At 43.0% G+C, this 15015-nt stretch overlaps 1 long non-coding RNA gene across 1 annotated transcript; it reads left to right on the top strand.

The window, feature by feature from the left end:
• The first annotated feature begins 13261 nt into the window (after positions 1-13261).
• LOC148511926 (uncharacterized) lies at positions 13262-14380 on the top strand. The gene is made up of 3 exons (XR_015880208.1): positions 13262-13335; positions 14136-14193; positions 14274-14380. It is a non-coding gene; the product is annotated as an uncharacterized LOC148511926 (long non-coding RNA).
• Positions 14381-15015: the final 635 nt, after the last annotated feature.

The raw sequence follows: 15015 nt of genomic DNA, 5'->3' as shown, positions 1-15015 counted from the left end.
CTCAGATTTTCACCACATCTCAGGGATCAACCCTGTTCCGGATTTTCACTACATTGCAGAGCTCAACCCTGTTCCGGATTTTCAACACACTACAGGGCTCAACCCTAGTAACGTCCTTTATATCATCCTGAGGTCTTAGCCTCATATTCGACTCAGGGTTCCCCACCACATTAGTATCGGAGACTTTATTTACATATGGGGGTTTACTCCTATATTGACTACTGCATATCTGAACTTCCGTGTTGTTGAGACTTTATGTGAAACGTTGCTATATATTTTGCCTGTGAATAAATTCTATTTACTGTTATTCCATGTTATTGAGATTCCATGAAAAGGTCAATCCTAAAACCACCTCAGTTTATAGTGCCCAGTAGGCCTGACTCCTTCCAGAAGTCTCAAGTGTCGGCATCCATGACGGTTTGCACTGACCTAAAAATGAATCCGGATCTGGAACAGGCTACTTGGGTACAGGTGCTTCAAGGTTTGACCGCCCATCTGGAAGTACAGGAAAATACTCAAGTTCAAGTTTTGCAATGTTTACAGGATCTTTCCACACATCTTGATAAACTTAAGATTCCTGTTACAAGTACATCAGGGGCTACTGCTTCCCATCTATGTTTACAGACTCCTACCTCTTATGATGGTAATCCAAAAACCTGTAGAGGATTTCTCAACCAATGTGAGATTCATTTTGAATTATTACCCCAAGATTTTACCACCTCTTGTGTTAAAGTGGCTTATATCGTGTCATTATTGTCTGGTGCTGCTCTCGAGTTGGTCTCTCCTTTATGGGAGAGAGGTGATGCTTTAACATCTAATTACCAGGCTTTTGTTTCCACTTTTAAAAGGATATTTGACGAACCTGGAAGATCAGTGGCCGCGTCTGTGGACATTTTACGAGTAAAACAAGGAACAGCTCCAGTTGGTCAGTATGTGGTTCGCTTTCAAACTATAATGGCAGAACTTAAGTGGAACATTGAGGCATTAAGAGCAGCATATTGGAATGGTCTCTCTGAGAAACTTATAGATGATTTAGTGACTCGGGATCTTCCTGAGAATTTGGATGAGTTAATTTAATTGACTATTAAAATTGATTTGCGTATGCGAGAACGAGGGGTTCAGAGGAATCGCACTAAGTGTTCTAAAAGTTCTCTTCCCCAGTCTCACTCCCTTCATGGTACATCTGATAAGCCTATGCAAATTATTAAAGCTAAGTTGTCTGAAGTGGAGAAGCAAGGTAGGAGGCGTTCTAATTTGTGCTTGTATTGTGCATCCTCAGAACATTTTTTGGCTAAATGTCCAATAAGGCCGGGAAAACGGTTGTCCCTAGTTGATGGAGGGGAAGTCAACCTAGGGGTGCTTTCAAAAGTTCTCCCCAAAAAGGATTGTTTAATCTCTGTGGGTATTCCTGATTTTGGGTCTTCGTGTCAAGAGTTTTCTGAATTGCTAGATTCTGGAGCAGCGGGCAATTTTATTTTGCTGTCATTGGTTCACAAATTGCAAATTCCTGTTGTCAAATTAACCCGTTCTCTTTCCCTTTCTGCAGTAAATGGGACTAGATTTTCTAATGGATATGTTACACATCAAACAAAGTCTATGAAGTTGAGGGTAGGAGCTTTGCATGAAGAAAGTTTCGAGTTTCTGGTATTACCTATTTCTATGTATGATATAGTTCTTGGTTTACCATGGTTAACTCTTCATAACCCTCATATTGACTGGACTTGTTCTCAAATTCTTTCTTGGAGTCCTAAATGCAAATTAAATTGTTTGATTCATGTGGTACGAATGGCTGAATTGAAAATAGATGTTCCACCTTCTCTCCCACAGCCTTATCATGAATTTGCTGATGTCTTTTCTGAGCAGGTGGCAGACGAACTTCCACGGCCTCATCTCTGGGATTGTTCTATTGAACTTATTCCTGGTAAAATGCCACCCAAAGGTCGAGTATACCCTCTCTCTGTTCCTGAGACTCAAGCCATGTCGAAATATGTGCAAGATAACCTACAAAGGGGGTTTATCAGGCCTTCTTAGTCTCCTGCTGGAGTGGGCTTCTTTTTTGTAAAGAAAAAAGATGGTGGTCTTCATCCATGTATCGACTTTAGAGGTCTAAATGAGATCACGGTAAAAAACAAATATCCTTTGCCTCTCATTACAGAATTGTTTGACAGTGTTAAGGGGTCTCGACTATTTACTAAACTTGATTTAAGGGGAGCTTACAACTTGATCAGAGTTAAAGAAGGAGATGAGTGGAAAACTGCATTTAATACGCAAGATGACAATTCGGAGAACCTCGTCATGCCTTTTGTTTTATGTAATGCTCCCGCGGTGTTCCAGGAGTTTGTCAATTAAATTTTCCAAGATATACTTTATCAGTTTGTTATTGTTTATCTTGATAATATTTTGATTTTTTTCCAGGAATCTTTCTGATCATCGTACCCATGTCAAAGAGGTATTAAGCCACCTTCGAGCTAATAAGCTTTATGGTAAGATCTCCAAGTGCATTTTTGAAGTTCCGGTTATACTCTTTTTGGGGTATATTATCTCTGGTTCCGAACTTCAGATGGACCCCGAGAAGTTAAAGGCTATTCAAAATTGGGTTTTGCCAACTTCATTAAGGTCTATTCAGAGATTTTTAGGCTTTGCCAATTATTACAGAAAGTTTATCAAAGCGTTTTCAATGATTGTGGCTCCAATCACTGCTATGACAAAAAAAGGGGCTAATCCCAAAGTGTGGTCCCCAGAGGCGTTGGATGCCTTCCAGACTCTTAAAGATGCATTTTCTGCGGGCCCTATTCTAGTTCAACCTGATGTTGAGAAACCATTTATGCTGGAAGTGGATGCCTCCACTTATGGAGTTGGAGCTATTTTGTCCCAAGTGGCTGCAGATGGGAGAACAGTATCTTGTGGATTCTTTTCACAAAAGTTTTCCAGTGTTGAGAGTAATTATTCCATTGGGGACCAAGAATTGTTAGCTATTGGAGGAATGGAGATATTTATTAGAAGGTGCAAAGTACCCCGTTACTATTTTTACAAATCATAAGAATTTGCTGTATTTGAAGACTGCCCATTGTTTGAACCCACGATAGGCTTGTTGGGCACTCTTCTTTTATCATTTTGATTTTGTCCTCAGCTATCGTCCAGGTTCATTGAATAAAAAGGCAGATGTACTTTCTTGCTCGATGTTGGAAGAGAAAGAACAAAATGAGGATCAAAGGTCCCCTCTAATAAACGCTCTGGCCTTTTCTTCAACCTCCCTCTGGATACTCCTCCTGGGAAGATATTTGTGACACCTGAGTTACGAGATAAACTTCTTCTTGGGCTCATAATTCTCATTTCTCTGGACACCCAAGGGTTCATAAAATGTACTCATTTTTGCAACATTCTTATTGGTGGACTTCCATGAAAACAGATGTCCAAGAGTTTATACGTTCTTGTTCTAAGTGTGTACAACACAAATCCTCCCAGTAGTCTCCTGTGTGTCCTCTCCATCCACTACCCATTCCTACCCAACCATGGACCCATCTTTCCATGGATTTTATCACAGATCTTCCTTAGTCTAGGGGGTGTGCGGTTATTTGGGTAGTGGTGGATCGTTTTACCAAGATGGCCCATTTTTTGTCCTTTGGCTCGAATTCCATCCGCCCCCAAATTAGCACAAATATTTATTAAAGACATATTCCGTCTTCATGGACTTCCATCTGAGATAGTGTCTGATTGGGGTGTCCAGTTTGTTGCTCATTTTTGTAGGGCCTTATGTTCATCATTGCAAATTAAATTACAGTTTTCTTCTGCATATCATCCTCAGTCAAATGGACAAACCGAAAGAGTGAACCAGGAGTTGGAGACCTTCTTGAGAATGTATAATTCCTCTTCTCAAGATGATTGGATGGATTTTTTGCCTTGGGCTGAGTTAGCCCATAACTTTCATTATTCATCTGCTACAGGTGTAAATAATTTTTTCGACAACTCAGGTCGGTATCTTCGAGTTCCTGAGCTTCAATCAATTCCTACAGTGGACATTCCAGCAGCTAAAGCTACTCTCCAACATTTTTCTGGAATTTGGAGACAGGTACATAAGTGTCTTAGGAAAGCCTCTCATAATTATACATTTTTTGCTGATAGAAAACGTTCAGCTGTTCCTAAATATTCTGTTGGGGATCGTGTCTGGTTGTCTACTAGAAATCTTCGACTTAAAGTACCCACTATGAAGTCTGCTCCCCATATTGGGCCTTTTCGTATTGTAAAAATGATCAACCCAGTGGTATGTAAGTTAGTTACCTAAAACCATGCGTGTACCTAACTCCTTTCATGTCTCCTTGCTTAGACCATTGATTCTTAATCAATTTCACAACAGCTTGCCTAAAGAACCTCCCATAACAACTTCTCGAGGTATGGAGTTTGAGATCGATAAGATTCTGGATTCACGTAAGCATCAAAATCATTTGCAATATCTCATAGACTGGAAGGGTTATGGCCCGGAGGAAAGATCTTGGATTAAAGATGCTGATGTCCATGCTCCTAAATTGATATGTAATTTTCATGCTAAATTCCCTTTAAAACCTGGTGGGTGTTCGGAGACCACCCAAAAAGGGGGGGGGGTACTGTCAGGACTGTGACTATCTCAGTACGTAAAAATAAACTACATTTGCCAAAGTTCCATTGTGGTCGTTGGAGGAGCTATCCTGGTTGCTGGCGTTCCCCACATACAGGGGATAGAGAGTTAAAATGATCATCTGTCTCTAAGGTGTTGTCAGGTTGTGGGATTTCTGATTGCTTATTATTTCAAACCTGATTCCATTTGGGTCACATGTTCTGAATGTCCTATGGATCACAGACCCATAGTATAAAGCCTGTTACAAACTGTGTCTCAGTGTCTGTGCAATGTTACTTTCAGGTCTTTCTTGGACTCCTGCCAGATCCCCGCTGTGCCTGTGGTTTGCTGTGGACTTTGCTGTATCTCTGCCCATGTTCCAGTTAAACTTCTGATACTAGTTACCAGCCGCACTACAGAGCTCAGCATTGCCATTGCCTAAGTATTGTTATCCTGCTCCATCGCTGTGGTTGCATCCCCAGTTGGATTATTTACTCTGCCTGTTGTCTTCTACTTCCGTGGACATTGAACTCACCTCTACTACAGTTGTCAACTGCACCGTTACAGTTATCGTCACTGGACCCTTCGTACATCGCAGGGCTCAACCCTGCTCCGGACCCTCACTACATCGCAGGACTCAACCCCGCTCTGGATCCTTATCACGCTGCAGGGCTCAACACTGCTCCGGACCTTCACCGCATCGCAGGGCTCAACCCTGTCCCAGATCTTCGCTACAGCACAGGGCTCAACCCTGCTCCAGATCTTTACTACATCACAGGGCTTAACCCTGCTCCAGATCTTCACTGCATTGCAGGGCTCAACCCTGTCATGGATCTTCACTGCATCACATGGCTCAACCCTGCTTCAAATCACAGGGCTCAACCCTGCCTCGGATTTTCACCACGTCTCAGGGATCAACCCTGTTTTGGATTTTTACTACATTGCAGGGCTCAACCCTGTTCCGGATTTCATCATACTACAGGGCTCAACCCTAGTAACATCCTTTATATCATCCTGAGGTCTTAGCCTCATATTCGACTCGGGGTTCCCCACCACATTTGTATCAGAGACTTTATTTACATATGGGGGTTTACTCCTATATTGAATACTGCAAATCTGAACTTCTGTGTTGTTGAGACTTTATGTGAAACGTTGTTATATATTTTGCCTGTGAATAAATTCTATTTACTTTTATTCCGTGTTATTGAGATTCCATGAAATCAATCCTAAAACCACCTCAGTTTATAGTGCCCAGTAGGCCTGACTCCTTCCAGGAGTCTCAAGTGTCGGCAGCCATGACACATCCTGTCTGCCACCGCAGTGCCACTCTGTTTCCTAGATGTGTCATGTTGGAAGTTGAACTGTCACAACCGTTGAAATCTTTGACATGTGGCTGCTGATTGACGAAAATGTCCAGAAATGTTTATGATTGTAATAGAAGCGCTTTCGTGTTATTCAGGTGATAGCCGGTGATAATAGATGTATATGTTAAAAAAGTATTATAAATTGTGAAGGTGATGCTTAATGGGCTAAATGGTGTGTTGGCACGTATGATAATAAAATGTTGTTGGCACTATAGGCAATGGTATCAGGACCAGCAATGTTGGAACACAGACGAACAAACAGACATATAACAAAGATAATGTTTAAAAGCACTTTCCATGAGTTGATGGGAAGGTGTTCGAATATAGTTCCCTCGTGACAGCCGTTTGGGACAAGTTAGGATGCAGAGTATGTAAGTCTGACCCTACCTTTCCCTACGATCGGTCCTGTTTCTTGTGTGGTGATCTCCCGATGCTCTGCCGCTGCTGATATCAGCTGCACGCTGTTGCCGTCTGTCGCCTTTAGGAGTAGCAGCCTGCCAGATGCTTTGTGCTCCTGTGCAGATAAGCTACGGATGCCGCTTGATTTGCAGGTCCCGCTCCTTATGCTCGATTAGCAGTGGTGTCAATTGGGGTGGTCAGTAACACCAACGCATTTTGTCTATACAAACTTTGTCAAGGTGTGTCCATGAATGCTCCCTTTCTCCTTTTAACCCTGTGGGGTTGTTACAATTGGCTACATTCTTCTGTCAATCAAAGAGCCAATTGTCCCACTTAATTGTTAAAAGGGTTTTTTTTGGAGGAGTGACTTAGCGTTTAAGTAAAGAGAATGATCCATGTAATGTATAAAAACTGAATGCATAAAATGATTATTTTAATTAAGTTATGTACAAAAATTATATTTAAAAACACATTTTTTTTTAAAACACACAACAAAACGGATTGTTACAAAACAACATTATCACAATGTTATCAGCAGATTGCTCTACTATGTTTCAATTATCGCTGGAGTCCTGGCTAAAGGTGGAAACAAAATATATGTGTAAGGAAAAAATTAAATTTTAACCCTAGAAAGTATTGGTGGTAGAGGTGATCCTGTTAGTTTTAAATATAGATGATACTTGTCACGGCTGCCGACACTTGAGACTCCTGGAAGGAGTCAGGTCTACTCCTAAAGGCGGCAGACGGCAACAGCGTGCGGCTGATATCAGCAGCGGCAGAGCATCGGGAGATCACCGCACAAGAAACACGACCGGTCGTAGGGAAAGGTAGGGTCAGACTTACATACTCTGCATCCTCACTTGTCCCAAATGGCTGTCACGGCGGAACTATATTTGAATACCTTCCCACCAACTCACGGAAAGTGCTTTTAGACATTATCTTTGTTATATGTCTGTTTGTTCATCTGTGTTCCAACATTGCTGGTCCTGATACCATTGCCTATAGTTTGCCAACAACATTTTATTATCATACGTGCCAACACACCATTTAACCCATTAAGCATCACCTTCACAATTTATCATACTTTTTTAACATATACATCTATTATCACCAGTTATCATCTGAATAACACGTAAGCGCTTCTATTACAATCATTCTCAGTTGCTAACTGGTCAGTGTTCTGGACTTTTAAATAGATTGCTGCTGAATACACTCTGGGAGTGCATGATTTACTCTGATCTGATTAGAAATGTTTATGGCCACAGACAGCATCTCCTGCATACCCAATTAACTGTAAAATTCTGAACCACCAAGTTTATTTTGTGGGAAAAACGTGGGACATGTTCACCCAGTTGTAATTATTAATTTATTTCTGCCATGGCAGTCTAGTGTGTGCTCTCCTAGCAGTCCTGTCTGAAATGGTGCTCAAATCGCTGTGAGAGGGACTTATATCAAATCCAAAACCTGTGAAATCCAATGCTGGGATGATGACATTTTGCCTCAATTTTTAATCCGAACCTGGCGGGAAAAGCCTAGCTGGGGCTTGAATCACCCTCCTCCCTCATAAATTTTCTTAGGAGTCAAAAAATGTCATTAAATTTACTACAAATCAATCCTTCCTTTCCCTGCCTTCCACTACATACATACTCTACCTCCCTCAGGCCACTGATCTAGTTTTTCATTAATGAAAAGTTACTGCCACTCTGTTTCCTAGATGTGACATGTTGGAAGTTGAACTGCCACAGCCACTGAAATCTTCGACATGTGGTTGATAAATGCAAAAAATGTCCAGATTTTTTTCTGCCCACAGACTGCATCTCCTGCATGCCTTTCTGATTTTTTTAAAAAAAATCTGAACCCCCAAAGCGCTCCACTGGGGCATGGGCTGATGTGACTGAGAACATTTCCTCTGTAAATGCCTGACCTCCTCCTTCATAAATTTGCTTTTGAATCCCAAAGTTAAATTAAATTTACTACGAATCAATCCTTCCTTTATCTGCCTTCGACTATATACGTACCTCCATCTCCCTCAGGCATCTGATCTAGTCCTTGATTAATAAAACCATTCTTGGTTTCTTTCTATGGGGTTATATAGTTTATTACACTTTTATCCTGTCTGTCATTCTCTTTCCTAGATGTGCCATGTTGGAAGTTGAACTCCCACGTATTTGTGCTGCCCACTGCTGTCGCTTAAATTAGTCAACTACTGTAGCTAGCTTGGTGCAACCTTTTGGCCTAAACTAGATGAAAACTATATTGTGAGCTGTGAGGTGGTCAAAATTGACTGGAATTGGCTGAAAATTAATGGTATTGAGGTTAATAATACTGTAGGGACAAAACAGGCCAAAATTATTTGACTTTAGCTGTTTTTATTATTTAAAAAAAAAATACAGATCCAAAACTAAAACACGCGAGGGAGGTTTTGGCAAAACCAAAACACAAATTAATATATTTTCCATAAGCAAAACATGGGGGTCGGCGCACATCTCTAGTTTAAACAAGTCCTTTCTATTGCATAGTCAAAAAGCAGATGGATGAGATGCTGGAAATGGAGTTTTGTCACAGTTGGTGTTTGAGAGTTACCTGACTCAGGTGTTGAACTGGATTCAGCGGAGACCAGCTTGACTGGAACCATGGATGATGTAGATAGCTCTGTTTGCATAAGAATTGTATGGTAGTGAGAACTGCCTTTGATGATAAATGACAGGAACAGGAAACTTGTAACGCTGGAATGGAATCAGTAGAAACCTTGGAGAAACCGTATCGGGACCGGCAGGAAGGCTTGCTGAGCTGAACAGGGTACCCATAGGAGGCTTGCAGATTTGGACTGAGAACTAGTGGATAACTTGGGGGAACTGGACTGGGACCAGCAGGAAGGCTTGCTGTTAGCAGGATTTCTGGGTATGCCAGGTATTGCTGTTAGCAGGATGACTGGTCTGAAAACCAGCAAGTTTTCCAGATGCACCAGGGGTTACCGCCAGCAGGAGCCTGGGATACACTTGTGTTAATATTAAAATGAACCTCTATATACCCCTGCCTGTACCTTCTAAAACCCTTCCTATAAACCTCTAAGGATGACGCTAATTTGAGTACGCAGTCATACCATAAATAAAGACTTAGACGTGGAATCTGTGGTTCCAAAGCACAAGTGATATTCAGGTAAAAGTTCAGACAGTTACACGCAATTGATCAAGACACAATTTAGGCGCAAAAGGAAAATTATACAGACCCAAGTACAGTATACATACGCAGGCGCTTCCGGACCCGGAGATAGGCATCAGCAAGAGACCCCTAGTCATACAGCGTTCAGCATGAAGACTGAGAACCAGCGTTCGTGCACTCATATTTATACACCCCCAGAATAAACAGGACAATAGGGAAGTTTGTTGCTGATGTCATTGGTTCCCAAGGGAGAAGCATCTGTTACAGCACATTTAACAGGCTGGTTCAAATAGACTCTCCCTGCCTCTAACAGCTGGGGGTCTTCCTCTTCACGCCCCCTGCAGCAACCTAAACAGTTGTTCCTAAAATATACATTTTGTTGCTTGTAGGCTCTGCGATCCATAACTTGAGTTTGCATGATGCGATCTCCTCACCGATAACACCGGAATACTGTAAAAAGAATACGCATCAGTACAACTCCAACCATGACTTGTTTAGCATGTATAATACCTTAGTTATCAAATAGCTTTATTTCTCAGCATTTAACTAAATGAACCAACTTAAATCATACACTTTAGAGCTTATTGAACCTTATGTGTGAATATGTAATGTGTGGGTATTCGGGGTTTGATATAAGGTCGCTAGTTATTAATGGGTGAGATTTAAGTGCATAATTTCTCATACACGAAGTGAACATCCAGCAGTGTGGATTTCTGAGGGTTGTAGTTCCACATGCCCTCTGTCAGCAGGCCCCCACCTGTCCTGTGTTCAAAGGAAAAAACCTCTTTTGCTCTCCTAGACTCTTGTGTGAACTGTGAATCAAGCTGTGAAGTTGGAGCCATCCTGTCTGTGTGTGGGGCTAAGACCTGTTTAGGAGTCAGACAAATCCAATTGTGTAGATCAATGCCTGGATTATATTACAATTACCACAACTATACTTTATCTGCATCCAGGGATTCCCAAGTTGTATGTAAAAATACCCATTGTCTATTCTATTTACTTTTACTCAGAAAGCTTGTTTTTCCAGTTGCCCTTGGTAGATTAACAAAAACATTGCCATCTGTTCTTAGCTCCTGAGTTGTAACTTGAATTGACGCTTGTCACAAAATGGCATCTTCCGATCTCATTTCCAAATGGAGTCTTGCGGCCATTCGCAAGATGGCGTCGCTGTGATTACATTTTAAACTGAACTTGTCTCAGCCAATTATTCAGCTTTGACACTTGTACACAGAGAAACAGAAATAGAACACTCTGGCCCTGATTCAGAGCCAGACGCTCTGACAGAGCGCTCGCTCTGAATCAGGGCCGTCCCTCTGAATTTTAGAGCGGCCTCCTGGCTGCTCGCATAGCTGTGGGTGACCACCCACAGCTATAGCGAGCGGCCAAAAAGATGGTCGTGATGGTCAAGACCATCACAACCATCGGGCTTGCGATGAGACGCTTGTGGTAGGGTCTCGTCTGCCGCAAGCCCTGGAGTGCTTTCGGCTCTATCAGAGCCAAGAGCTCTTCCACTGACATCACTTGTGATGTCAGTGGGGCCGGCCCCAGACGGTAGGCGTTCCCATGGAAATGCCTCCGTCTGGCCAGCCCCCCCGGCACGCCCACCAAAGGGGGCATGCTGTCACTCACCATCGACAGCACGCCCCCTTTGTAGCGAGACCCATAGTGATGGCTTTTCCGTCTCTATCCGGGTCTTGCACATGCGCACAACGGAGCCGGCTCCCTCGTGCACATGCGCACTGGGCCAACATCGACCTGCTTGCGAGTGCTCAGCGCTCGCGAGCGGGTCTGAATTAGGCCCTCTGTACACAATGGGAAGTAACGCGATGTTCAGGCCCAGAATGCTATCAGAGGAGGCTGTTTATATACTGGGTCTCGCAGGAATTGGTGGATACAGTCAGGTGGTCTGGTAGTAGCATTCTGTGTGGTGGAGGGCACAACATGCAGAGAGAGCAAACATATCTGCAGCACTGAGAGTCAGAACTACACCTGCAATTCCAATCAAGACTAGCAGTGTTCACAGACAGGAAAGGATCCAGGTGAATAATCAATGTGAAGAGGAAAGCACAGTCCAAATGCACACACAGAAGTGTTACAGCCAGTATGATTTAGAGCAGATCTCCCAGGCAAATTGCACACACAGATCCACAAAGCAGCTGGCAGAGGTAAGTCTCATGGCAAAAGGTAAAAAACTAGCCAGGGTTGTGATAAGTTGACTGTGTCCTCACCCACTGACTGAAAGGTAACTACTGTATATTCTTTTACAACAGTATTCTGGGTCTCATTCAGACCCGTTCGCGAGCGCTGTACGCTCGCAAGCGGGTTGATGTTACCCAAAAGGGCATGCGCACGACGGAGACGCGAGACCCGGCAAGCGACGGGGAAGCCATCGCTCAGGGTCTCGCACCAAAGGGGGCGTGCTGTCGATGGTGAGTGACAGCACGCCCCCTTTGGTGGGCGTGCCGGGGACATTGCTGCCCAGACGGAGGCGTTCCCATGGGAATGTCTACCTTCTGGGTCCGGCCCCACTGACATCACTAGTGATGTCAGTGGGAGTGTTTTTGGCTCTGATAGAGCCAAAAGCACTCCGGGCTTGCGGCAGACGAGACCCTACCACAAGGGTCTCGTCTCAAGCCCGATGGTCGCGATGGTCTTGACCATCGCGACCATCTTTTTGGCCGCTCGCATAAGCTGTGGGTGGTTACCCACAGCTATGCGAGCGGCCGGGAGGCCGCTCCATTTTAAGCTAGCCCGGCCCTGATTCAGAGCAAGCGCTCTGGTCAGAGTGTCCGGCTCTGAATCAGGCCCTCAGTTTGGCCATTGCGACTTCTTGAGTAGCCATTTATAAATGTCCTATCAGACAATGCAGGATCATCAGGTGATTAGTTTCGTGATGAGCTGACAATCTTTTGAGCGAGTTATTATTTCAACTGCTTCCTCAGCTAGTCCTCTGTGGGATTTAAGGCCTGATTTGGAGATGGACACAAATGTAATCACAGCTGTGATCTCTAACGGATCACAATAGTGAAAATATGCAAATAACTCACTCACTCACCATCCAGTGCTTAGAGATGCCCACTGAAAGCATCTCACACCCGCCGCTCACGTACGAAACCGGAAACGTCAAACACAGATCAGGGGTCCATCTGCCTTCTGAATAAGTCTAAGCTGTCACAGACATAGCGGGTCTCCAGACACACAGAGGGCTCTCCTGCAGTGAGCAACACATAGAGGGGTATTCAATTAGGTGCGAATGAGTGTCGAATGTGTTTTTTTCGAAATTTTCGCCAGCGAATACCGTTTCGCCAAATTCAATTTAACTTGCGAATATTGTGAAAATCTACAGTTCGCCTAAAATACTAATCTATCCACTTTTGAATTGTGAAAGTCGAACGTTGCTATTCAATTACAAATATGCGTATATCATTTGCCAAAATAAAAGCGAATTTTGCCGGGAATTCGCAAAAAACTGTCCGCACCTCTTGGGTGTGAGAGTTTTAAATCAAATGGTTTAAAATTAGATATTTTTCAGGTAAAATAAGTGTGTAACAGCAAATATGCTTTCCCAAGCATTATTTGTTTTAAATGGTGTTGATTATATATTTTTAAAATGATCTATTGGCTTGTTACAATAATGGTTCAGTCCATTACAGTTGGTTCATTCCAAAGTTAGAAATAGACCAGGTATTTTTTAATCACTCTTTCCAGCATCAGCAGCAGCAGCAGCAGGTGGAGGAGCTGGAGAGAGAATATTATTACCTGTCAAGGAACTACGCACCTGAATCTGGAGAAGAAGGAAGACACCTGACACAGATAATAGTATCCTTATAATTTGATTGATTATTATCATATAGAAATTAACTTTTTTTAAAATGGAGCGCTTTCCGGCTCAAGTGTGGGAATTCATGTTTGCAGCATGTGTTCAAGCAAGTAGGCTGCAGTTTAGGGCGCAGATGAGTATTGCAGCCACTCCTGATGAATCAGCTGTGAATGTGGGTATTTCTGCAGGTGCATCTGAAAGTACTCCATCTTCCTCGGGTGTTGCGAGAATCCCAAGGCCACGTCTATATAGACAAAGACGGTTGTTGGATGGGATTCGAGAGGATGAGGTGATAAAATGTTATCGCCTCTCCTCTGCTGCCATTTACCAGCTGTATGATCTGCTGGAGAAGGATCTTGAACCGCGTGTTCCTACGAACAGAGCAGTTCCAGGCTTGGCAAAACTGCTAGCCACACTCCATTTTTTGGCATCGGGAACATTCCAACCGACTCTGGCGATAATTGCTGGCTTTTCACAAGCCACTTTTTCTCGCTGTTTGTCACAGGTCCTTCTGGCAATGCGGAAACATGTTTCTGAGTTTGTACATTTACCTCAGACCGAACATGAATGGAATGCTGTGAAGGCGGGTTTTTTTTCCGTGGGACGAATCCCCAATGTTTTGGGTGCAATAGATTGCACCCATATTGCTCTCATGGCCCCCCGCCACATGGAAGAGATTTTTCGGAATCAAAAATCTTTCCATTCTCTAAATGTACAAATGATTTGTGATTCAAAAATGCGTTTCATGCAGGTGTTTGCTGGCATGCCAGGGGCTTCTCATGATTCCTTTATTTTGCAGCAATCTAGCCTATTTGAGATGTTTCAACAACAACAGATGCCTCATGGATGGCTGATTGGTAAGTAAATAATTTATTAAACTTTTAATATTTTTTATTATTCTTTTCAAAGTTAAAAATATATATATTTTTTATTTTAGGCGATCAAGGATATGGAAGTTTTCCCTGGCTGCTAACTCCACTGGCTAATCCTGACACCCCTGCAGAACACAGGTTTCAGGCAGCTCACATTAGGACTAGGGGAGTGATAGAACGCTCCTTTGGTCTGCTTAAAACTAGGGGTGTGCACCGGCCACTTTTCGTGTTTTGTGTTTTGGTTTTGGATCTGGATCTTTCTTCGTGTTTTGGATCTGGATTGGTTTTGCCAAAACCACCCTTCCGTGTTTTGGGTTCTGGGTTTTGTGTTTTGGATCTGTATTTTTTTTTTAAAAAGCATAAAAACAGCTAAAATCACAGAATTTGTTGGTTTCTCTGCTCCTATGCTATTATTAACCTCAATAACCTTAATTTCCACTCATTTCCAGTCTATTCTGAACACCTCACACCTCACAATAGTGTTTTCATGTCCAAAAGGTTGCACCGAGGTAGCTGGATGACTATGCTAAGCGACACGAGTGGGCGGCACAAACACGTGACCCATCTAGGAGTGACACTGCAGTGGCAGACAGGATGGCAGTTAGAAAAACTAGGCCCCAAACTGTACATAATGCATAGAAAAAAAAGAAGTGCAAGATGGAATTGTCCTTGGGCCCTCCCACCCACCCTTATGTTGTATAAACAGGACATGCACACTTTAACAAATCAATCATTTCAGCGCCAGGGTCTGCCACACAACTGTGGCTGAAATGATTGGTTCGTTTGGGCCCCCACAAAACAAGCTGG

Source organism: Taudactylus pleione, unplaced genomic scaffold, assembly GCF_031769625.1.
Source record: "Taudactylus pleione unplaced genomic scaffold, aTauple2 ptg000289l, whole genome shotgun sequence".
In the NCBI taxonomy this organism is placed as follows: Eukaryota; Metazoa; Chordata; class Amphibia; order Anura; family Myobatrachidae; genus Taudactylus; species Taudactylus pleione.
Note: the sequence above shows the minus strand (reverse complement) of the source record. Positions and strands in the feature narration are given on the sequence as shown.